The sequence below is a fragment of the Fukomys damarensis genome, unplaced genomic scaffold (genome assembly GCF_012274545.1).
Source record: "Fukomys damarensis isolate Sample0158 unplaced genomic scaffold, DMR_v1.0_HiC HiC_scaffold_37, whole genome shotgun sequence".
Lineage (NCBI taxonomy): Eukaryota > Metazoa > Chordata > Mammalia > Rodentia > Bathyergidae > Fukomys > Fukomys damarensis.
Window position 1 is genome coordinate 52,979,338 of NW_022900949.1, and position 25,619 is coordinate 53,004,956.

Below are 25,619 nucleotides of genomic sequence, written 5' to 3' on the forward strand. Positions count from 1 at the left end.
TGCATTCTGTACCAGGCAGATACAGAGTCTTGCCATGGTCTTCCAGGGCCACACTGTCTTTTTGCCATGGTGCCCTGCATGTGCTGTTCCCTATGCCTGGAACTTCTTTTGCTCTCACATGTCATCTAGACTCAACTAAAATATGTGTTCTTCCAGGTACTGCAGAATCCTATGCTCCCCTCACCTAATGTAGATCACACAGTATTCGGAATGGTGATTTAGAATGAAGCCTCCTTACAGATTGAGAGTTTCTGCCTCCAAGCTTCAGGAATTGCTTTGCTTATTACATTATTATTATGATTCATAGCAGTGGTGATAAAGAAGTGTAGAGAAGGATTTCTGGGGCTTAGGGGTGCTCAGCAGGAATGGAATGAATCAGACAGGTAGCAGGAAAGGCCACGGACATGATGAACATGGGCTGTGGAGCTCTGAGCACCCAGGGTGCAAAATGCTGGGCATGATGATGCAAGTCCTCCTAAACACGTGGACATTCTCCTCTGATGAGCAATTTTTGGCTCCAAGCCATTGATCTCAGCAAGTCCCAGGCAGCAGTGAAAGGACCATACTCTGAGTCGAGGAGTTCCTATTCTACAGGCAAGCATGCCCACCCCTGTGAGATATACTGAGGTATTCTGTTATTTCCCTGAGCTGCTCAAATACAATTATAAAGAACTCACGTGCGTGATGTGAGTTTTTAGTGTGAAGACAAATCAAGCCTCATGTGGCCACTGGAGAATTGTTTAATCTATTACTTGGTTCCATGTGAGCAGACTGGCGGAAAACAAATAATAAATATTTGTAGTCTTTGCCCTGAGGCCTGCCTGGCTAAGGGATGCCAGCTGTTCAGGATGGCTTTGCCTTTCCCCTTGCCTTATCCTGGCAGAGCCCTACCTGCATCCACAGCAGTTGTGGATCATCACATACCTGACTTAGCTGCATGGTCACTCCGTCCCTCTTTATCTCTCCACCTTTTCTAATAGCACAGAAAACATAGGTTCTTTACTCACTCGGCAGTGGCCTTGGGTGTGTCACTTCTCTCTGGCCTGTTGCATTGTCTCCAGCCAAGGTTCTCAGCAATTTTTTTTTTTTTTTTTTTTGATACCAGGGATTGAACTCGAGTCCTTGCGCTTGCAGGGCAGGCGGCTGAACCACTGAGTGAAATCCCCGGCCCCTTAGCATATTTTTGTAACAGTGACCTGTGTAATAATCTGATAAAGCCTAGGAACTCCTTCTCTGAATAATGTATTTAAACAGTAAAATAAAATACATCAGGTTATAAAGGCAGTTATTGAAATATAGTTATCAGAATGCATAAAATTTGTAACCTTGAAAAAACATACGCTCGCTTACTTTTGAACACATTAAGTGACAAGATCTACTTCTGAGTATAATGTGGATGCACTGTGACATGATGGTTAATATAAATAACACTTTGAGACTCCTGGGTCAAGTTGAATGTCTGTGATTTCTATTGGTCACAAAGTCCTAAGTCATAGTGGGCCTGCCGGGAGTTGTTGACTGCGTGCATAATGAAGAAAATCTCATAGTGCTGTGTTTTCCACCTGTGTTGGAAGGCCTACCTTGATGTCTGCTGTAGAAATTCTAGACTACAGGGTCTCCTTGGCCTTCCCGTGCCAGCACTTGAATGCCTCTGCCCAAGGTGGGCCACTCTTTCCCATCTGAGATCCCAGTGCTAAAAAGAGCAAGGAGTATCATCCTGGCCCCAGTCCGTGCTAATCTAGCATCCAGCACCCTAAAGCTCTGGTCCATATTACAGCACTAGGGCTCAAACATCACAACCACACTGAGAAGCAGAAAAATTCACCCCTCTGCATGGAGAGCAGAAGACACATATGAAGACCACGGCAAAGAAAACATTTCCAAGTTAAATATATAACTGTGTCCTGGCAGCATCCCACAAGTCCATCACCAAGCAACCCTGTTAGATGCCTCCCCTGAAACAGTAACATCTGAATTCACACCATGTTCTCCTGAAGGATCTTGTCACCATATTGTAGGAGGGAACAAGCACCTTGAACTAGGAAAGTTCCTTCATCTTTCTTACTTCAGTTTCTTAACATAAGAATGGGGATGCTAACTATTTCATGAAATTGCATGTCATGATTATGGAGTGTCACTCTAGAGCTGTGTGGCCACTTGAATTCCCTGAACATGGCTGGTGGACCTCTGGATGTTGTTATCACACCCAGATGGCTCATGTTCAATCCCAGAGGTCCCTGTAGGGACTTTTGCTGCTGTTGCTCTGGATCTAATCTGAAAAATGCAACACTGACCATTGGCCACCTTATACCTTGCCCAGTCAACCAGTGTGAACAAGGAACAAAGCATGCTGGGGATGTACTATCTTAGCCAGACAGGCAACCTGCATACTCTGTTTTAGCTAAACACATTAAACTTACCCCAAATGCTTCCCTCCCTAGATCTAGAAAAGATCACCAACCAATATCTAGAGGAATATCCACTTACGCAAAAGGCTTTGACTCTCACCGCCCTCTACCTTTCTGGTTTCATTGCTGCTTTCATCAAATTATTTAGGCTGGTTCTTTCATTGCAACATGCTTCAAACTCTTGTTCTATTCAAAGTGCAATAGAATGTCTTCCGTACCTGTGAACAATAGTGTTTTGGTACTTACAGTTAGAATTAATGCAAAATAAAACCTAATCGCTCAAGCAAGCACAAGGTCCTGAGTTTGAGCACCAGTACCAAAGTGGGGAGGAACCTAATCACTCAAAAAGAAAAAAAAACATTGCTTTTTAAAATGACTTTTGGAAACAAATGAAAACCAAAACCATAATATTAATATAATATTAATATCAACAATATCAATAACAATACTATAAAATAGTTATTAATATTAATAACAACATTAATTAATATTACAGATAATAATAATATAATAATATTAATAGAGCAGTGTTATATATCCAAACTTATGGGAGGTGACCAAAGCTATGCTAGAAGTAAATCCATAGGTTTAAATGCTTTCATAATCAATGAGAAAGGATTAAAACAGAAAAAAGTAATCAACATAAGAAGCTAGAAACAGAGAAATCTGAGAAAATTAGAAATACACCAAAAATATAATATAAATTAATGTATTAAGACACTGAGAAATATTAGAATTTACAAGTGAGTCTAACACTCATTTTATGAAAAAAAAACCCAATAAAATGGACATTCTTGCCTTAGATATAACCAAGAAAATGAAAACACAAGTACACAAGATTAAAGATGAGAAAGACAATATAACTAAGGACATGGAATAGATTGGATAAAATTGTAAAAGGTTAACCTATACAGCTCTAGGCGGATACAGCACAAAGTCTCTGACATGTATGCCATTTGGATGAAATGCACGCTATCACATTTAATTCAAAAGTTAACTTGGTTAATAGCTACGGGCACAATTTAAAATTATGTTTAATGAATTATCTCAAATAAAAAAGAAATGAGTTTCAGAGAAGAATCAAGACAAACATGATTTTACCGAAGCAGACTAGTGGATGTGGATTTAAGCAAGACAACAAATAGGACAATGTCAAAGGCACAAGAAAATCAGAATGAAGTTAGCTCAGGGCCAAGGCAAGTGTGTGGGAGAGATGTCCGGTGAGCCAGGGTTTGGAGACCAAATCAGTGTCCTCTGCTTCAGGCTTGGGTCTTGCCTTCTCCATCCTACATTTCATCTTCTTGGTCAGCCAGGGAGAGAAGCCCATCACTGTTACTCACCCCCGAGCTTGTGATTATTTATGGAAAATGCTTTAGAAAGTTTGGGCACTTACACAAACACAATATAAATTGTGACCAGAGTGAGAACTACTCTTAGTCAGAAAGTTGAATCCTACAAAACTATTATGTCAGTAACTTCAAAGCTTCAGGTGAGTGTGTTAGACCTGTGGGGGTGGGCAGAGATGCTCTAGGAGGCAGAGTCATGGTTTGTTCCTAGGTCAAGAGCCAGTCTTAACTAACCTCCGTAAACTTCATAAACTCTGGACCGGTAGGTCAGCATATACTTGGATTTTAGAAATCCCATTCCTAGGAACCATAAAATGCATCATCTTGCTTTACTTTGTTTAAATGATGATGTTGGCAAATACAGCCATGGAGATAGGGGGCACCTGACCCAATGAACAGTGAAATGGTAGATGGGAATAAGTTAGACCCCATTTGCTACTCTTTATAATTAGGATTAGTATTATATATTTTTAAAACACGGCAGAGAGAGAAAGGTACTACTGGCTATCAAGTTCTTATGACCCACCACCCATTTTACATTCACCATCGCATATAACACTCACTGACAGTTGGTGTGCACATGTGAGTCCCATTCAGTGGGTAACTGAAGCTTTATGTGGTTGAATATTTGTTGTCTTTCAGCTAGAAAGTGGCTTTCAGTTAGAAGGTGAGATTTATACCTTTCTTATAAGGTTCTTGACTTTTCTACTCCACCTTCCTACTATTTTCCAGAAAGCCACAAGTACAGACAGAATGTTTTGTGAAATGCCCCCTCCTGCTCCCACAATGCCTTTGAGCACTCCCTAGCTGGGGACTGACTGCAGGAACCAATGTGAGCTGCACAAACAGTCTCCCACATTCTTTCTCATAAAGAGGCTACGTAGATTTCACCAGAGATTTTTTTACTCCTCTCTCTTTCCAACACCTAAAATTCAATGCATAGGCCCAAGCTTTTGCTCCGGAAAGAAGAGGCCTAAGAAACACATGATCCTGTGAGAGAAGACACGGGACTTTATATTAACTCCAAAGTGTGACGGATTTCTAGGATATTCCTTGGAAGAAACTGTAGAAAGAAGGATTATGGTCAAAGGCATCCAGACTTATATGCAAGGATGTTTTCATCACAAAAGAATAAGAATGTATGGGAGGGACTGGTGTTTGTCAGGACATTGAACCCACTTACAGAGCCACTTTGAGTGTGAGATGTGAAGATCTCTGCTGAGGCTCCTGACATGGTGAACAAAAGCAGAAGGCCATTGGCCTACATTATCTATGACGCCTATGACCATCAGATCCCTTTTAATACATCAGCTGCATTGCTTTTCACTCAGACACTTATGGATGTTTAGGCCTCAGAAAACAACATCCCTTTTTTTTTCTTTTCATTGAGTTTTTTGGTACATTTTAGGTATACAGTACAGTTACATTCATCATTGGGATCTTGTATCATTACATGACAGCTCTTGGTTCTCATTTTTTTCCTCACACCTCTGCCCTCCCTTCACCCCCTCCACCCTGTATTCACAAAGACTTTGTTTCCATTTCTTTCCTTTTCTCATATTTCTTCTTTTCCCTTTTCTGTGATGATCACCAGTTATCTCTGCAACTTCCATCTGCATGTTAAGGAACTTGGTCATCTATCGTCAGTGTATTTCAGTCAGAGCAAGAGATGCCTGAAATGGATTTCATCAGTCTTAGGGCAGGAGAAGGGTGACCTTTGACCTTCCCCATCCCCAGTCTGTGGGACTCCAATGAAATATGCAATGTAAGGTAGGAAGGGAGTCTTACTCACTCATAAAGGGCCCTAGCAGTGACATTAAACAAGCTCTCTGACTCAGCCTTCTCCCAAGAAAAGGTTGGGTTATAAGGGTCTGACCATCATATGTGCCAAGCTCTAAGCATAGTAGCATGGGGTTGGAACTGAAGAGCTTTTGGTTCTTTATCCCTCTAGTTTAAAAAAAGTAAGTTGTTGATATAATAATTTAAAAGTATAAAATTCCTGCTGAGATACATCCCTCAGTTGAGAGGCAATTCAGTCCATCTCCTTCGAACAATCCCCAGCCAGACAGTGGCATCCTGGCCTCACAGTTCTGTATCCACGATGTCACTCTACCTCTGAGGAGGACCATCACACTGAGTCCTACATTGAGCCAAGCATTCTCCACAAATAATCTCATTTAAATTTCAAGAAAGCCTAGTACAGTAGATGTTGTGTCCAGTTTAGGGAGAAGAAGGTGGAGTATCAAAAATTCAAAGATTTCCAGAGGATACACAGAGTAAAGAGATGGTACCAGGATGTAAATATGAGTGTGTCCGATGAGTGAGTACTTAGACTGCACATGGTCACCCCCTCTGACTACTAATTCTCCCCTGTGAGTGGTGATTCTGGTAAGGGCACAGTTTCCTGGTAGGTATAAGGTAGCTTCCATCATTTTGATGTTTGTATCTTTTCCTTATTGGCTTCCAGTAACAGGATTTTCAAAATAACTCATCATTCGCTTTATCTCAATGCCATCCTCAAAAGAACTAAAGAATAAAAGTGTGCATTAGGTAACCTTCTCTTTGGTTGACATGGAGGCCTTGCTCTGTTGTTAAGTGTTGTACTAGTGTAGTCTCAGCACTATTTCTATGCAACTCTATTGGCTGTATGCCCAGCTCTGTGAACACAGCCTATTACTCTGGGACTTTCATGTCCAGGGCAGTGGCAAACAGTTAAATTCGCATACTGAATTTAATTGGGTGACTGTTTAAAGGAAAGCAGAGACTTCTTCTGAGCAGAGCCATACTTGGTTTAGTTATGGAGGAGGCAGAATTTGTCCTGGGCATATGTCACTCTTGCATATTGTAGCCCAGGTGGAAGACGGCACTGAAGTTGGTAGAAAACACCCAGTGCTGCTGCTTTTGAATCACAGATCTATCGCTTATCCACCGAGGGAATCCAGACATTTCTTTTAGTCTCTGTTGGACCCCAGAATCTTGATCTATTAATAGAATCAAGGAAAATTGTGAGAGTTGTTAGGAGGCTCAGTTTAACAGACACCTGAAGGTTCTTGAGACAGGGCTTGGCACACAGAAGATTGCCCTAAGACTTACATGGACTGTTTGCCTCAAGCCCATACTTTGCCTTCTTTCTTCTACCCAGATGGATAAAATGAAGCTCTGAGTCCTTGGGTTTGAGATGCATTTGGTAGTTATATGCTTTGTTTGTCTTTCCACTAAAAAGCAACATCTACCTGGATTGAAGTTTGTCTTTTGATAGCTTGACTTCTGAGCAGGCATCAGCTACAGCATTAACTTTTGGAGTAATCTTGATGAAATGGCCAGTTCCTAGTGGAGATGTGAAGGTATGGCCAATTCCTAATGTGATGGCCAGTTGGTAGAAGGCCATTGCTGATGGTCAGGAAATTTCTTCTTTGGAAAAATGCAACTACTATTTCCTAATCATCAACCATAAGCCCATTGTGGGAATTTATAAATTACATGTTTGAAGCACTTCCTGAGCCAGTTATGCAGGTGACAGTGATTTGGTGCCCTGGTTCTAACTCACACTGCCTATTTCAAATTTTACATTTGCCCCTTCAAGCCTATGACTTCACCACTGTGTACTCATTGACAAGGATAATATACTCTCCCACAGGGCTTTTGGAGGAATTTTTCTCCTGCCAGATAGTAAGTACTGTTTACCCTTCATCCCTTTTCTTTAGTTCACAATTTGCAGACAAGGAAAGCAAGGCATGGGAACTAATGATTAGAGAGTTTTCCTTTTCCAAGAGTGAAATTCAAGTTTAAATCCAGCCTGATATCGCATGATTGTCCCATACTCATTTCAGTGCATCCCAGCTCTTTGCAATGTGAAGACATAACCTTCCCTATCAATGTACACCAAACCAAACTGGACTGAAGCACTATGTCTGGCACAGACTGTACCAGCTGAGCAAGTACTCCACTTACTTGGTTATGGGGAGCATCCTGGGTGCAGCAAGGCATAGAGACACCAGATTAAAGGGGAAGCCAAGAAAGACCTCTCCTAAGTATATACTGCTGAGAATCTGAGGAACCACATAAAACAACTCCCTTCTGATGGCCTTTGGGACCCCTCAGCAGGGAAAATAGTAGAAAATCCCTTCCTAAACTAGGTATCACTCCTGTTCTTGGAAAGCTTGAGAAGGGTGGTGGAACTCAATCTCCTTAGCCCAACAGTCAGTATAGTCCTCATCACCTATACCTGGATTCCATTTAAATGCAAAAGTGCTTGCCTTTATCCATTTTATTTGGAGATCTCATACTTGGGACAGAGAAATGGATAGTAATCTTGAAATTCTGATGAAAGGTCTAAATTCTCTTCCCAGCAAAACACACTTTTTCACAAGTGTTGCACACAATGTCGGAGGGTGTGTGGATGCCATGGGACCTCTTATCCACCTAGGGGATGACTGTAGACTTGATTATAAGCCATGTACTGAACTAGTAGGTTGAACCCTGATCCATGGTCATCTTGAACAAAAATCAATGGAAATAAATGATGCCATGTACAATAATAAACTGATAAGATAATTCACACTAAGCTTAAGAAGAAATGTGTAGGAGCTATAAGAAAATTTCAAAATCATATTGGGGTACAAATAAATCTGGGGAAAAGCAGAAATAATGTTTTCTTGGATGGTGAGATTCAACATTTAAAAATGACAATTCTCTCACTTTTTTTCATTGAGTTTGTTGGTGCTTTTTAAGTATACAGTACAGTCACATTCATCATTGGGATCTTGTACCTTTACATGACAGGTCTTGGTTCTCATTTTTTCCCCACACCGCTACACTCCCTTTACCCACTCCCCACTCTGCTATTTACAAAGACTTTGTTTCCATTTTTTCCTTTTCTCATATTTTTTATTTTCCCTTATTTCCTTTCCCCTACCTTCCCACTTCCTCTACACTTTTAGCCCTTTTCTCCCTATTTCACACAGTTATACAATTTGAATCTTATTTGCACTTAAATTTTTTTACAACCACATGTATGTCCTGTTTATTTCACTTAAAAGTACAGGTTCTCGAAGTAGGTATTGATCCTCTGGATTTCTGCTGGGTCTGTTTTGACTTCACCTTTTTCATTCCTAATTGCATGGATCTGAGCATTTTCTTTCCTTTTTTTGACAAGGTTGGCTAAGGATTTATCAATTTTATTTATTCTTGCAAAAAGAAACAATTCTTCAATTCATTAATTTTTTTGTATCATTTTCTTAGTTCCATTGCACTGATTTCTGCTCTGATCATTATAATATCTTCCTTTGTATTAGCTTTGGGCTTTTCTTGCTCTTCTTTTTCTAGGAGCCTAAGAAGGTTCATCATTAGGTTGTTTATTTGAGCTCGCTCTGTTTTCCTAGTGTGGGCATTCACTGCTATGAATTTCCCTCATAGAACTGCTTACATTATGTCCCACAGATTCCTGTATTTTGTATTAATATTATCATTTATTTGTAAAAACTGACTAATTTCTTTTTTAATTTCCTCTGTGACCCATTGATTTTTCAGGAAAGTGTTGTTCAATTTCCATGTGTGTGAAATTCTTACAGTTTCTTATGCTATTGATCTCCAACTTAATTGCACTATGGTCTGTAATATACATGGGATAACTTTGATTCCTTTGAATTTATTTAAACATGTTTCATGAGCTATTATGTGGTCTATTTTGGAGAATGACCCATGTGCAATTGAAAAGAATGCATATTCTGACTCTGTGGGGTGGAACACTCTGTAGACGTCTATTGATTCCATTTGTTCAAAAGCTTGGTTCAGTTCTAGTATTTCATTGTTGATATTTTTTTGTCTAGATGATCTGTCTATTTGTGATAGTGGGGTATTTAGGTCTCACACTATAATTGTATGAGTGCTTTTTTTTTCATGTCCCTTAATACTTGTTTTATGTAGTTGGGGGCATTTATACTTGGTGCATATATATTTATGACTGTCATCTCTTCTTCTTGGATTGTTCCCTTTATGAGGATATAATGGCCTTCTTTGTCTCTCCTTGTCAGGTTTTTTTTTTTTTTTTGAAATTTACTTTATCTGAGAATGAGATAGATACCCTTGCTTTTTTCTGGGCTCCTGTCACATGGAGAACTGTTTTCCATCCTTTCACTTTTAGTCTGTGAGTTTCTTTATGAACTAGGTGTGTTTCTTGTATACAACATATTGTTGGATTTTGCTTCTTAATCCATTCTGACGGTCTTTTGATTGGTGAATTGGTGAATTGGGGCCATTGACATTGATGGTTATAACTGATATGTATTGACGTATCATTTTCATGTTATTGTCTTGTTGTTGGCTCTTTTTAACCCCCCTTTAGTTTCTTGTATTGTCTAATTGATTTGTTCTCTTGAGCGTGGTGTTGTGACCTTCATTGTGTTTTTCTAGGATATTGTTTAGAATTGTTTATGGTGCTGGTTTGGTGTTCATAAAGTTTCTCAGGTGTTCTTTGTTCTTTGTATCTTATTTCCTCATCTATTTTAAAAGAGAGTTTTGCAGGATACATCAGTCTAGGTTGGAGGTTGTTTTCTCTTATGGCTTGAAATACCTCACTCCAGGCTCTCCTTGACTGGAGGGTTTGTGTTGAAAAATCTGCTGTAATTCTGATGGGCTTTCCTTTGCATGTGATTTGTTTCTTTTCTCTAACTGCTTTCGGTATTTTGTTCTTCTCTTGGGTTTCTGGGATCTTGACTATTATATGTCTAGGTGTAGATTTTTTTTTTTTTAATCATGGCTGATTGGAGTCCTATATGCCTCACTTATCTGTATGTCAAATTCTTCCCTGCTATTTGGGAAGTTTTCTGTCATTAATTCTGTGAACAGTTTTTTTTTAAAGTCATTTGTACTTTCTCCTGCTACTTCATGGATTCCTATCAGTCTTATGTTATTCTTCCTTGCATCATGTAGGAGTTGTTGGATCGATTTCTCATGATCCTTTACTATTTTTAAGATATCTCTATTTTCATGGTCACTGACTGCAATCTTATCTTCTGTATCTGAAATTCTATCTTCATATTCATTCATTCTGTTTTTTTGTTTGTTTGTTTGTTTGTTTGTTTTTGGTGCCGGGGATTGAACTCGGATCCTTGTGCTTGCAAGGCAGGCCACCGAACTGCTGAGCTAAATCCCCAGCCCCATATTCGTTCATTCTGCTGTGAATGCTTTCAGGAGACTATTTAGACTCCTGGATATCTGTTTGAATCTGTTTCATGGATTCCATTTCTGTCCTGTATTGTGTGTTCATGGTTTCCATTTCTTTCCTATGCTGGGCATTTGCTTCTATTATGGTCCTGAGCTCATCTATTTTATTGTCTGTTTCTGTTCTAGAGTCTCTAATCATGTCTTTCATTGTGCTCACCATCTCTGTAGTTATCTGAGATATTATTTCTGTTTTGAATTTTTCTAGAGCCTGATTAATCTGTGTTGTTATTTCCTGTGCTATGAGTTCATGGTTTCCTTGTGGTTGATTCCCCTAGAATCCCCTAGAATTTGTTTCCCCTTGAATTTGCCATTGGTGAGCTGGAAGTCTATATTTGTGCCTTGCTTAAGTGTTTTCTCATTTTTATGTTTGTTGTTGGGCTGTCCTTGGTTTAATTCCTGGGTTAGTACTTTGATCTTCCTGATACAGCTCCTCTTTAGGTTTTGAGTCTCTAATGACTCAGAGATGCTTTCAGTTTCATAATATCGAAAGGATAACTCATTAAATCAATCATAACCCTTTAGCCCAATTGATATGATCAGCAACACAATAGCATCAAGCACAGCTTAGAAATTGACTGTTTGTGTTAGTTGTTAATCTATCACTTTTAACCATGTCAATTAAGTCAAAATCAAGGACCAGCCCAAAATATGTTTATAGTGAATAAACTCTTCAATGTAGCAACTTTACCCTTCAGGATGGGGACTTCAGAGAGAGTTGGGAGGAGAGGAATGATAGGTAAAAGAATAGGAGAAGTTTTTAAGTGAAGCCAGAGGACACAGGATAATCACACAAACTCTAGGAAACTGTTGAAGACAAAAGGGAAAGATAGAGTGCAAGAACAAAGGCAAGAGTAGAACAACTTAACAGTAATAGGGAAGCTATAAATTGTATTCACTTTCCTTTGAAAGTAATGACAATCAATCAAAGGAAAAAGCAAAGAAAAAAGAAGAAATCTGAATTAGGGCAGGAATAGGAACAAAAGGGGAGATGAAGAATAACATGGGGGAGCAAGAGACTGAGCAGGAAAAAGAAGAAAGAAAAAAAGGAAGAATTTGCAGAATGAGAAAAGATAAAAAAATTTAAATAAAAATTGAAAATAAGAGGAAAAGAAAGAAAAAATTTGATGAGCCTCTTTCAGCATATATCTCTGCTGTCACAATAGACAATGTGGGCAGCAATATGCAAAAGTAAGCCAATTAGTCTCAGCTAGCCAAAGGCAGACCCCTGAGATTCAGGCTGAATTCTGGCCGCAAGGGCCAAGTTGAGCTCCTTCACTTCCTATAGAGTTGAACTCTGCAAGATTCTACTGCAGGTTCCAGCTGCACTTCCCCTGAAGATAGTCAAAGTTTTGATGGAAGGTGGTGATCTCTCCAACTTACCAACTACAGAGGTCTGATGTGTCTTTATTACAGTTGTTTAGTTCCATTCTATCTTCTGTAGCTCAAAAAAATGACCTTTATGACCACCTGTGCCTCTTCAGTGTGGATCCAGGTACCAGCACAACCAGGAGGCCTGAGAGCATTGGGCAGGGAGGGGATGCTGCATAGGTGTCAGTGCGGCTGGGTGGTCCTCACCCATCTCCTCCAATGAAGGCCTGAGGTGTTGGAGGTGAGGGAGCAGCGAGCTCCCTGTGCATCTGGGTGATCGTCACCAGTCTGCTTCAATCAATTCTTGAACTATTAACCGTTAAATTCCAAGCAATTTCAAGCAATACTCCAAAATACTTTAATTGTTTGGGCAGGGAACATTTGAAAAATGATAGTGGAGTTCATTAGACACGGGGTTCATCAATCTCTACCTTGCTTAAATCCCGCCCATTGTTACTTTTGTCAATAAAGTTTTAATAGCACACAGTCAAACATGGCTACATATGGTTGTGGCTGTTTTGTTACTACAACAGCAAAGTACAGTAGTTACTATTGAGATCATATGGCTCACAAGAAGTCTAAAGAATTTACTATCTCTTCCTTAAGGAAAAATTTATAGACTCATAATCCAGAAAATTAAACCTAAAAATGATTTGTGAAAGCATGAGAAAAGGTTGATGTGGACAAATTAGCCTCACAAATTCAAGTACTTACAGTAGTTTGGTATTGGCACAGGAAAATGGTATAATAATCCAGTGCAGCAGAAGAGTCAAGAAAGAATTTAAATATTGAAAGAATCCATATCTAGTATATGATAATTTAAAATTAACAGAAAAATTATTAAATAAATTATGTTGATATATGTGACAAGAAATAAGCTCAATACTTTTCTAATGCTTTCTATCTAAATGAATACAATATCTAATAATAAACAATGAAGTTCTAGAAAAGTGTAGAAGGAAACAAAAACTATGAAGAATTTTAAAGCTTACTCAACAAATTTACCATACAGAAGCTAAAAGGAAAGAAAAATGGAAAGACATCCCCAGCAAGAGAGATAAAGATATAATATACAAAGAGTACCAACAAATCAATAAGAAAATAATTTAACAATCTTGTGCAAAATCAGCAAAGGGTATGAGTAAGCAGTTCATCTATGTAGAATAAAGAACTGAAAAATACTGAGTAGATAGACTTAAAAAGCCTCAAAAATTTCTTTATTAAAATGCAAATTAAGGGCTTGGGTTTTAGCTCAGCAGCAGTTCAGTGGCCTGCCTTGCAAGCACAAGGACCCAAGTTCAATCCCCGGTACCAAAAAAATAAAACATGCAAATTAAAACAACTATGATGTATCTTTTACCTGTCAGATGAACAGATTGGCAGAGATATAAAAAGCACACCAACTCCTTACAATAAATACAATCATTGTGCATTGCCAACATGTTCTAATATGTATTAATAAAAGTTAAGAAGAAAAAAGTGTCAAGAGTATGTGGAATTATACGTCCCATGCCTTGTTTGGAAAGCATAATTGCAATCTTGTTGGAGGGCAATTTGACAGCATCTGCGAACACTGTAAACTCATCTACAGTTTGACCTAACATTGCCATATTTGAAACTTATTTACCCTATAGCCATGCTCAAATGCAGAAAGATGCTTGCAAAAGTGGTTTAATTGCACATTGCTTGTGTTAGCGAAATTACAGAAAACAACCTACATGTACACCAGTAGGGGTTCATTATGTCAGTGTTGCTCAAATCTGAATAATGTATTGATTCCACTTGAAGGAAAAAGAAACTCTCAGAAACCCTTACTGTTGAATGTCATTGTTTTTATTCTGCTGTTTGTCTAATCATGCAACTATTAAACTAAGTATAAACTTCCTACATTTATAGTTCTTATAATTCGGTAAATAAAAGTTAAGTATTAACTACATACAAACAGATACAAATAAAATGCAAGTTAGCAATATTAATTTTGTAAAATGTGTGATGTGTTCCATTGAAGTTAAATGGTGAATGTTGTATTAACAGTGGGATGGGGAAACAAATTCAATTTTACTTATAAAAGGTATAGTATTGGTTCAGTAATACTAGTGAAGAGAAGGCCCATTTATGGAAATGGGCTTTGAAATTATATTAATGCATTTATGGTTTGCTTGATAGTTTAAGATATTCAGATCCATGATTAATCAAAATCTTCAAAAGCCAGTTTTAATGAGCTGTCACTGATAATTCTGTGAAGCTACCCTGTTTATTTGAGATAAAGTTAACATTGTAGCTTATTGAAATGTGAGTTAAATAGTATTTAATCTAATTATCCCTGGAATTGAGATCAGAAACATTCTTCCTAGGGTATTAACTGCCATGCTTACTGTTAATGAACCAAGGCACAGACTGCTAGATAGCGTATTTACGTTCAGTTACTTGCTTATTCCACCCAAGAACTCAAATTCCCCTCTCATTTTTCTCTTTCCAAATTATTCTAATACCTTTGTCTCCATGAACTGCCACAATGTCACTTGTTCTCCCTGTGCAGTGATTCTTGTGAACAAAGACACAAATGGGTGCTGAAACTTTAAGCAGTTCCTGGTTACAAGACAGCTACCCAGACCGCTCCAAAAAATAGCATTTGCTCTTTTGCGCTTGAAATATCACCAAAAGTGCAAGGCAGAACAAACAAGGTCTAAATTCCTCACTACCAGACTATACTATAATAAGGTGAAATTTAAAATTACAGAGTAGTAGGCAGAAAGTCATCTCAGCTCGAACAACTGCCATGTTTGCTACTACAGGATGGGCCAGCTGTGATGTGTACTTGCTGAAAATGCACCTGAGTGTTGGACCTGGGCCAACATAGGCTCAAATCCAGGTTCAGTAACTTGTTCATTGTATGACTGCTGGGGGCTTGAGGGATAGTGAGAGACAGACATGGCTGCCTACCCCTTCTGCCGCCCTTAATTGACAGCCCTACTCTACTTCCATGATGCCATGTAGCCACCTGACCCCATAAAACTCCTTCAATGGACCAGGGCTATGGCTGGGTAGGAGTGGGGCAGATACCCATGGTCTCTCCTTAAAACTGCAAGAGCTAAGCTCTATTTGGTTAAGTAGATTTGGGTGGAGACCAATTTAAATCCTCACATCAGATGTTTCCATGCACTTCCACATGGAGAAGTGCCAAGGGCACTTGGTTTAACTGTGGTTATTTGCAGCCAAAAGAAAGTGGCTGACAGTTTGCAAGAAGCAAAGGGTTTTATTTCTTACTCCTGTTTTCCATTTCTGTGATTTTATGGTCCTTGGGGTTGGCAGATCTTGCCTGAAAATCTCTGAACTCAGTCCACATAGACCCAGGCCCCCCTCCCCCCAAAAGCGACTGCTCCCTGCTGGCTCTGGAAAGGAATAGGCCCTGCCCTCTGTTCCTGGAGCTCTATTCACTGGCGCTGCTGCGTGGCTGTCCTCCTCCATACCTGACCCTGGGCACACCAGCATCATAATACTTGGCAAGAAAGACTAAAGTCAAAGCTACAACTTGGGGTTGTTTGTTTTGTTTTGTTTTTCCACCTTCTACTTGACATCTGATTTTCCTTAGGTAAAATGTGTACTTTTGAAAAATTGCTCACTTCTGCTGCTCAGAGCTATTATCATCCACTTTTATCTTCATTCTTCTGTACTTTAGTGTCAGAGGTAATTCTTCATGGAATTATCTGCCACCATAGGGGGATGGTGAATAGGCCACCTGCTTTGGGGTGTCCATTGGTCTGGACTTGATGAAAGGTGCCCCTCCCTTGTGGAAAGCACCTTGACATCCTGGTGGAAAGAGCAGTTGTCCTAGCTCATAGGAGGTGCTTAGTAAGTGACTAAGGGTAGAGAGTTGAGGGAAACCCCATGTCTAGGCCTGTTCCTGAAGGGCAGTACTGGCTCGCCACCCAAACTGGTACATTGTCATGTTAATAGATGCATAAAAAATAACACTACTGCTCAGTAACACTCAATGCATCTGTGCATATGTTTGGCACCAATTTCTTTTCATGCTCACAACAACCTTATAAAGGAGATACCATTATTACCTCCATTTTACAGAGAAGGAAATAGAGTTACGTGGAAGTTAACAATTTTCACAAGGTCATAGAGCTATGGTACTTGGTTGCAGAGATGGACTACTCTGGAGCCTGAACTTGGAAACATCACAAGATGCAGTCTTCTTCCAGATAATTCAGGCCCTGTTGTCCATTGAAGGATCTCGTAGGATCTGGTGGGGATTCCTACCCACATTGAAGTGCCCTCCATGTCTTCCCCAGTTAGGCGCTAACTCTCCATGGACCCACACTTGCTTTGTGCTCATTATTTCACCACCTCCCCCAATCCTCAGTCACTAGGGTTGTGACCAAGTGAAAATGATAGTGTTGACGGAGGGACTGGGCAGAGCCACATTTTCACGTGGGCACCAACTTCTCTAGTCCTGCAGTTATTACTCTGATACCTGCCTTGTGCTCACTGATTTTTAGTTGATAGCACCATTCAGTATGAGAGCAACCCTATTGATAAAATGTTTGTATTCAATATAATACTGTTAACTACAGAAGCAATATTACACAGCAGATCTCTAAAATGTAATCATTTTGCATTACTGACACTTGCCTGTATACACACTGATTAAGAACTTTCCATTTCCTCCTCCTTCCACTCCTGGAAATCACTATTCTGCCTTCTGCTTCTATGAGTTTAAATAGTCAGTACGGCTCACATAAGTGGAATCATAAAGCATTTGTTCTCAGACAGGTTTATCTCACCTAATGTCTTTAATGTTTATCATGTTGCATATGGAAGGATTTCTTCTCTTTTAGGGCTGAATAATATTCCAGTGGAGGTATATACCATTGTTTATCTACCCAACTACTGGCAGACATTTAGTTTATTTCCATACTTGTTTGTGCTCAAAACCTCCCCCTAGGTTTCCTGGGAGACTCTTGACAAACTACAGGCTCTGATCATTGGCTCTCCATGCTTTAGTCACCCACTGCAAGAACAAGTTCTCCCCTATAACTAAAGCAGAAAAGAGAGAGAGAAAGGTTATGGAAATGCAAAAATCGCTTGCAGGGGAGGTCTTGCCTTAGAGTGTGAGTGATGTGTCATTTGAGCCACTGATGAATGTCACTGCCAATCCCCCACACCCCAGCTGATGGGCAGACCTGCTAGCAAGAGGCACCCGGATGATTCCTGTCATAAAACCAGCCTATTTGGGTGGTTCCTTCTTAGCAAATATTAAGGGGAAAAATAAAGACATTCTTTGGCACACAGGTTTTCAATATTACATTGTCCCCCAGCATGTTTTTCTCTGCCCTGCTGGAGTTAATGTCTTTGCTGTCAAATTATTCAAGGCAGCCAGAAAGAGAATTTGCTTCTGTGCATGTTCTTTCAGAGATTATCAATAAATAATAAATACACATTCAGTTTTCTGGAGCCTTCCATTTTATAATGAGGTCATTTGAGTTTGCAGTAGCATGAGGGTATGTTCTACAAGGAGTAAAAGAGAGAGGCTAATCCAGGTGTTCTGAATACTGAATGTTAGGAATCTAACCTGCCAGGTGTCAGTTTTTCAAGTCTTTAAGTGGGTCAGTTTAGTGCAGAATCCACAATTGGCCCAGGGCTGGAGCCAGCATGGTGACAGTGATCCAGCAACAGGGCTGTCTCTAGGGAAGTTGGCTTTTTGTGGTCTCTGGTCTTCACATGAGCTAGGCGGGCAATTTAGTTTATTATGTTTGTTCGGAGTGTATATGGAGAAGAGAATGTTTTAATTAAAATAGCATTTCTCTTATACAAAATAATATATGATCATTCTGAGTAAGAGTAGTTAACTTGCATGAAAGGATGAAAGAGAGGAAGAGAGAGGTTCTCCTGTAAGTGCAGCATTTGTAGATAATCACAAACTTTCTTGAGTACTTCGTTTTCAGGCTTTTTCTTAAAGAAGATTTTATCTACACAAAAAATGAATTATACCGTATGCATTTCTTTTGACTTACATTTTCAAAAAACTTATATACAGTATTGGAAACATATTTCTGTGTCAACACATTGCGTTAATGGCTGCATTTATTTCATTATATGAATGTACCATCTTTATTTAGTCATTTTCTTTTTTTTTTTCCATTGAGTTTATCGGTCCATTTTAGGGATACAGTACAGTTCCATTCATCATTGGGATCTTGTACCTTTACATGACAGATCTTGGCTCTCATTTTTTCCCCATACTCTCACCCTACCTTCGTCCCCTCCCGCCTTGTGTATTTACAAAGACTTTATTTCCATTTTTTTTCCTTTTCTTGTGTTTTTTTCTTTTCCCTTATTTCCTTTCTCCTACCCTTCCCACTTTTCCTACACCTTTAGTCTTTTTCTTCCTATTTCACACTGTCAGTTATACAATTTGGATCTTATTTACACTTTTAGCTTTTCACACCAGATAAATTACTCGGTATTTACACATGTGTGTCTTATTTATTTCACTGAAGAGTGTAGCCTCAATATGAATCCATTTTCCTATGAATGACTCTGGTTTCTCATTCTTTATGGTTAGTCATTAATTTTGTTTTTTTTTAACTTTCATTATTTTCTGCTACAAACAGTGCTACAGTAAACAACCTTAGAGACAGTTGCATCTAAATTTCTTAGGAGTGTTTCACTAGCCCAGAACCTCTTTATGGCCTCATTTACAAAGGCTTAATGGGAGGACTCTGTGCCTTCTTTTCCAGATAGAAGACACAAAGGTAAACTGGAAGAAATACTCCCTGGCATGGTGGCTGTGCGTGTCCAGAACACAGCTTCCTGACATCATCTAAATGACTAAATTGAATTCATCTTCGTCCTCTCTGTCTCTTCTCCTGGACTAGAAGCTATCTTAGCTAAGGATTCCTTTTTATCTCTGTAACACCAATAGCTGATGCATTGTAGGAGCTCAGAAAACACCACTTTGTGTATTAATTTCACAAATGTTTATTGAGAGCCCTTGTGCTAGGCGCTCTTCCAGGAATGTGTGGTGAACAAATTAATAGTCCTGCTCACAGGGTGCTTGTGTGGAGATGAACTGTCAGTGACTGCCTCCTTCCAAGCTGAGATTAAAAAAAAAAAACAATTAGCAAATACATAAAGATCATACATAAAGATTTCCAAGCTGAGAATTTTCCACCCTTCTGAAGTCTCTCCTGACCCTTTGGGCTATACTGTGCTGCCTAAGAACTCTATAGCAGTGAATAGTGGGATGATTTACTTGTACTTAGCCTATGCAATGTGAATTATTTTCTACATTTTTATTGCTCTGTCTGGCCTCCCCAGCTTGACTCAGGACACCTTGAAGGATGAGAACACCATGAGAATGGAGACCGCAGTTGCTGCATCCGTGAGCTTATGGCTCCAAACACTCTCTGCGCAGGGGATGCTCTGCACAGCCAATCAGGCCTAGCCAGGCACTATGCTTGTTAGCTGTTGTTTACACATATTCTCTAGTCTGTCTCCTCAGAATTTAATGCTTGGTTTACAGTTTCCAACTCTACAGTACCTACAAGGACAACTCACTCTAAATGCAGTGGAAAAGGTTCAATTCTCTCCATCAAATGGAAAGTATATAGAATTTGTTAGAAGCAAACTTAAACAGAAGATGGATTCTGATGAACAGATGATACCTAGAAGACCTTCACCATGAATCTGAAATTTTCTTTAATGTCTGCAGTTGGATTCCTGGCCCCAGTTCTACCCTGGGCCTTCTCTTAGCAGATTGCAGCCAGTAATTGACTCCGCCTTCATTCCTAGCCAGAATAACACCTCTCTGCATTCAGCTCTCCTAGATTTCGTACATGTCACACTGGGCAGATTGTTTTGTCATAACAGCACTCTCACACACATTGTAAGATTCTCAGCCTTTCTGTCTAGTAGCTGGTCAAAACTCCTTTAGACAAGGTTTTCAAAAAGTCTAAGAGCTACATTGCCATTTCCAGTGTTCCACTTATTTGTGCTGATCTCGGAACAGAATGTCTGTTGAAAGTATTTGCAAGTATAAGAGATACGAGAGACACCTCCTCAATGGTACCTAATGCCTTTTAACTGGTGTCTCCATCGTGCCTGCACTGGCAGGGGTTTTGTCCACTTGCTTTTCATTTCCAGAGTGTTTTAAATTTGTAGTAAGAAAGGGCTCAGACCTAGATTACTTTTCTACATATTGCCCACAAAGTCCTGCTTCTTATGTCCTTTCATTCAGTAACAAATGCCCACCTACTAGTAGCTAATAGTGTTTGAAATGACTTGCTCCTCTGCTACCTTGAACTACTTGACAATTTACACGTGAACTCTCCTGGGATATAATTCTGACCTCACTGTGATTATTACTGCTTGCAGTTCTATCTTTGGAAAAGTGGTTGGAATGGGAGGGCGAGGGATCAACTGTGAGGGGTTGCTGGGATTGATGGTCCTGTAAAGAGTCAACCGAGAAACTTAATTTTAAGGAACAGGCTGAAGGGAAAGATAGGAGGGGATGCAGAGACTGATTTGTGTGCTGGTGGAATTTAGGGGTTTCTCCAGACTATTTTAGCTTCATACTCGGGACTTAAAGAACACTCCCAGCCCCATATGCTAATTTTTTTCATCCTGATAAGAGGTGTAAGACCCAGGGCTGTGCATATACATAGCAAGTGCTCTAACACTAAGCTACACTCTGAGGCCCTACTCCATCCTGTTTTAGATCAGTGTTAGAAGATGCTTCCAGCAGCTTCCCCTATGAACAGCACTCACTCTTGAGTTTGCGGCTGGGCTTGGCAGACTTCTTCAACAATGTGGAGAGCACAGAAGCACTGAACTAATGGGTTAATTGATTCATTAAATTGGAAACTAGTATTTGGTCACAGTGGGTTAGAGGAGATAGTTGAGACAGAGCTGAACCATATTTTTGTTAACATTGAACCAGAGTGCAATACACCACTGGGCACATCCCCAAATTAAGTTGACTTTAGTCAAGGAGTACAAAGCTGACAGCAGCCTGTCTAGGTAGCTGCATGTGATGAGTATATTGTCTACAACAGGAGGCCTCTATAACTGATCAGTGAAAAGTTGCGCCACAGCATGGAATTCCTGTGCTCACACACAAAAGAGGACAGGAGTGACAGTGTGGTGATCTATTAGAGCTGTCTCCGGGGTTAATGGTAAGCTTTCCTGCTGCTAGTGGACTGTAAAGACAGCAAAGAAAAGGAAATAGTGCAGGGAAAAATCAATAGTATTAACAGAGTTGTGATAATAAATGCAATCAATTCTGTCTGGGATGGTTTTTATTGAACTGGTTTTGAACTGGATCCTTTTCTTTTTAGTTCATATGTTGGAAGAAAGGTAGGAGGAATCAAACTTTCTGGTAAACACAGCAGTCATGTTGGGTTGGTTAATTCTAGAATTTTCATAGTCTTTGAAACGAAGACTGACAAATGAGTACATTTTTGTAAAGAGAAGACCTTAGGAATGCTAGTGGATAGAGTATGACTTTTTGTGTGTGTGTGTTACAAAGACTTGTTATTGAATCCTATGTCTGGCTTGTTATCAGCTACATGACCATTGGCAAATTTCTTCATCTGTGAAATAGGCTCCCCCAAGCCAGAGTTGCTATGAGGTGCAAATAGAATTATGCATACCCATAAATGTGTTGAACATGGTGCCTAGCAAAAATCAGCTACTCATCCAATCATGGTTGTAGTGTTTGGATGCTATCATTATCTTGGCATACCTTATGTCATTGTAGTCACTTAGTTCAATGACCTCTGAGCCAAAGGTCAAGATAGAGTTGTGCTTGTATGTAACCCTTTCAATCTGGTGCATTACAGTAATCACATTCATATCAGCATTTTAGGATATAACTTAATTCTCTCCAAGAGATACAAAAAGTTCTTCCAAAAGATGACCAGCTCTGAAAAAATCCAATCAGATGATAGGATCATATGTTATGGAAACTGTAGAAAAATGTACTACAGTGAATGGGAAGGAAAAGTGCAAATCTACATTGATTGATTGATTGATTGATATCCCAAATAAGCTTCTGATAACTGTGTGTGTGTGTGTGTGTGTGTGTGTGTGTGTGTGTGGTATCGGGGATTAAACTCAGGACCTTTCACTTGCTAAGCAGGTGCAGTGCCACTGAACTAAATCCCCAGCACCTTCTGATATCTGTTTTTTAAAAGGAGAAAAAATTCTGATGAATAATGTATTGGCTTCATGTTATACTTAGTGGCCCAGTAAATATAAGTTTGATTATTTGGCAGCAAACAAATGAACACACACTAACTTTGAAGCAAATGTGCTCATATACACATGATTTCATAATTTAAAGATGTAAGGCATTTTATCCATATCTTACAGAACTTATAGACTTTACTAGAAACAAATGAGCAAAGATGCATTCTGATCATCTACAGATGATGCTTTAGACAGATTAACTGTCAGTCTAAAGTCCTCTTAAGTGCCTACTGCTCACTCTGGATTCCTGCTCCTTGATCTATCTTGGAAGTTTTCCCTCCTAGCATTTTATCTTCCAGTAGCTGATTTTCTCTTAAGTTGCACAGCAAGAGTGAGTCAGAGTTCACACTCCAGTCTCATAATCTTGCTACTGAATCATGGTGGAGAGAGGATATTGGTACCTGAAAAACCCTCCTGATTTTCCTTCCTTTCAAAGCCCATGTGAGCCCTTCCTTTAAAATCTGACAGCAGTTGGACCTCTAACCCTAACCCCAAATTTATGTAACTCATTATACTATGTTTATTAGTTACTTGATCTTTAGGTAAATTCCAGCACTACAAAGCTGTATCCTCTTCACCTCAGAGCCTCCAGAATCTTCATAGGGGGGGCTGCCAGGTTACAGATTCCTACAGGGAGATTATTTGAATCAATGTGGGAAGGCAGCACCCAAGTGTCCAGTTCCTAGGCTTTTCTTGTGATCCACAGTGTGTCTCAGCCTCATCTATTCAAGGTCTTATTTGGGCTCATGTTCATTTCAACTCAACCTGCTTCCCCAGGTCCATGACTCTCTTGCCACCTGTAGTCTCTAAGGAGCCATGACTTCTCTCTAGTATTTGCACTCTGTCCAAGGTGTGCCACTTCAAGGACTTCCACAGCTGGAGCTTCTTGACTGTGTCTGTACTTCTCTCACAGGTGAGGACTTCAGGAATCACAGACTACCCTAGACACCCTGGGAGTTCTTCTACTCCCACAGCCAGGAACTCTGTAAGATCATACAGGTTAGACAGCATCCATGGTTTGCCTCAAGAATGAGACAAGCACATTGTTATAAGAATGAGGCCATAAGGATGATGATTTCATTCCTTCTTCTGCCCCTTTCATCTATGGGACATCTAACTCTCTGGGCTCCTTTCCCTCATTTCTACAGGAGTACTGAAGAGAGGTAACATGACATGAGACAAGTCTCCTCAGACACAAATCTGATTCAGCAACTATGAGAAGGTTGTGTGTGGAGGTGAGTTTCTGAAGCAGAGACAATGGCCTGCTGGTTCTCTGACCTCCTCAACTCTAGAGCATGCTCAGTAACTCTGGAAGAGGGACAAGTCCACCATTTCTTTGTGGAAAATGGGCCTCCAGATGAAAGGAAGAGGCTCCTGTTGATGACAGAATAGAACAAAAGTTAAAGATGTGTGAGAAAGCAATGGATCCCTGCAAGAAAACAGATATTCACTGGGGGAAAGTTTGTACTATAGCGGAATTTGTCCATTTGTCTTTTTTTCCCTTTTAAGGGAAAATTCCTCACAAATGTCAACACTATTGAAAATGAACAATAAAGAAGAGAGAAAGAGTATAAAGTATTGAAAGCACTGAGAAGTTTCAGTTGTTTCTTTGTGTTGAAAGATTAATTTCTTACTGCCATGGTTGATGTTTCTTCTCTTTTGCATGTTTGTCATTAGTATTCTGTGTAAAAAGTTAAATACTTGAAATGGATAAAGATTACCTGCCCATGCTTTCCCCATGAATCAGATTGAAAATGCAAACTGTGACATGAGGCAGAGAGATTTATTTTATTTAGTGGGGAATCAGGAGAGGAAATTGCTGGGTTTCTGTACTGCAGCCCGACGTGCTGGTAGGTTACACTAGCAAATTCCTCACCCTCCTCCCTGCCCCCATCTTCTCCTTCTGCTTTCTACTCGGGAGAGCTTGGGGTTAAATTATCAAATTCTGCAACTTAATAGCTGTTTGACCTTCAGCAAGCTGCTAACCCCTTCTGGTTCTAGCTTACCTATTTATTGTTATTTTTATATAAAATGCAGCTATAACTAGCTATTGCCTTATTCGTTTGAATCACTCTAACCCCCTCCACTGCTTACCACCCTCCACTTACGTGGAATTAATGTCAAGCAGGACACTTCTTCCCTTCTGCTTGGAGAGCACAAGCCTATTAGGAGTGCTGCAATGACTAAATCACCTAAATGGAGCGGCGGGGGAGCACCAAGGACAGATCCCGAATCACAGCAGGTGGATGCCCAGCGAGAAGCAGCACAACTGTCCTGAGTATTACTCTGTGCCCTGGGGTGAGAGAGTTTGGCAGGAATGTAATTCATTCTGCTCTCCTCTGTAATTCTTCTTCCAAAGTTATTTGACTGCTGTAGTTTCCTCTCCAATGGCTAGTATTGTCCCTCGTCTTTTCTCTTATTCCTTGACCTTAGAGGGCTGTGTGATGCACTGAGTGCTGGCAGGGGGGTGATGGTCATGTGCTTACTTTTCAGTTTGGGGCCTACTTATGGGGAAACTGCAATCTAGGCCATCCTTCTAGGCTTGCTTTGCATGTGGTGGTAAAAGAGACTTCCCAGTGTCTCTTTGGAATGGATGTCTCTCCACAGCACCTCATTTCTGGGTTCAGAGTGAGTTGGGTTCACCCTGGATCCTAACAGCTTTTATACTCCAACCCTTGTTTATATCAGTAAATCTCTAACACAGTCCTCTCAAGCAGAGGACTTAATTTCTAGGTCCTCTCTCACTCCACTCATATGCCTGCCTTTAAGCTTTCATCTGACACTGTCTCCTTTCTGGAGTAACCTTGGTACTCTTTCACACCACTTCAGGTCTTTTAGCTCAATCTATGAATCTTCTCATGATCCACCATAGTTTCCTACTGTCACTCATTCTAAGGCTTAACTTCGCCAGGAGCTATGTTAGGTGCTAAGGAATGAGGAAGAATTGAACATGGTTCTTGATCGCAGTGAACTTATGGATATCTTTTATGTACTCCTAATCTTTGTCTTAGTA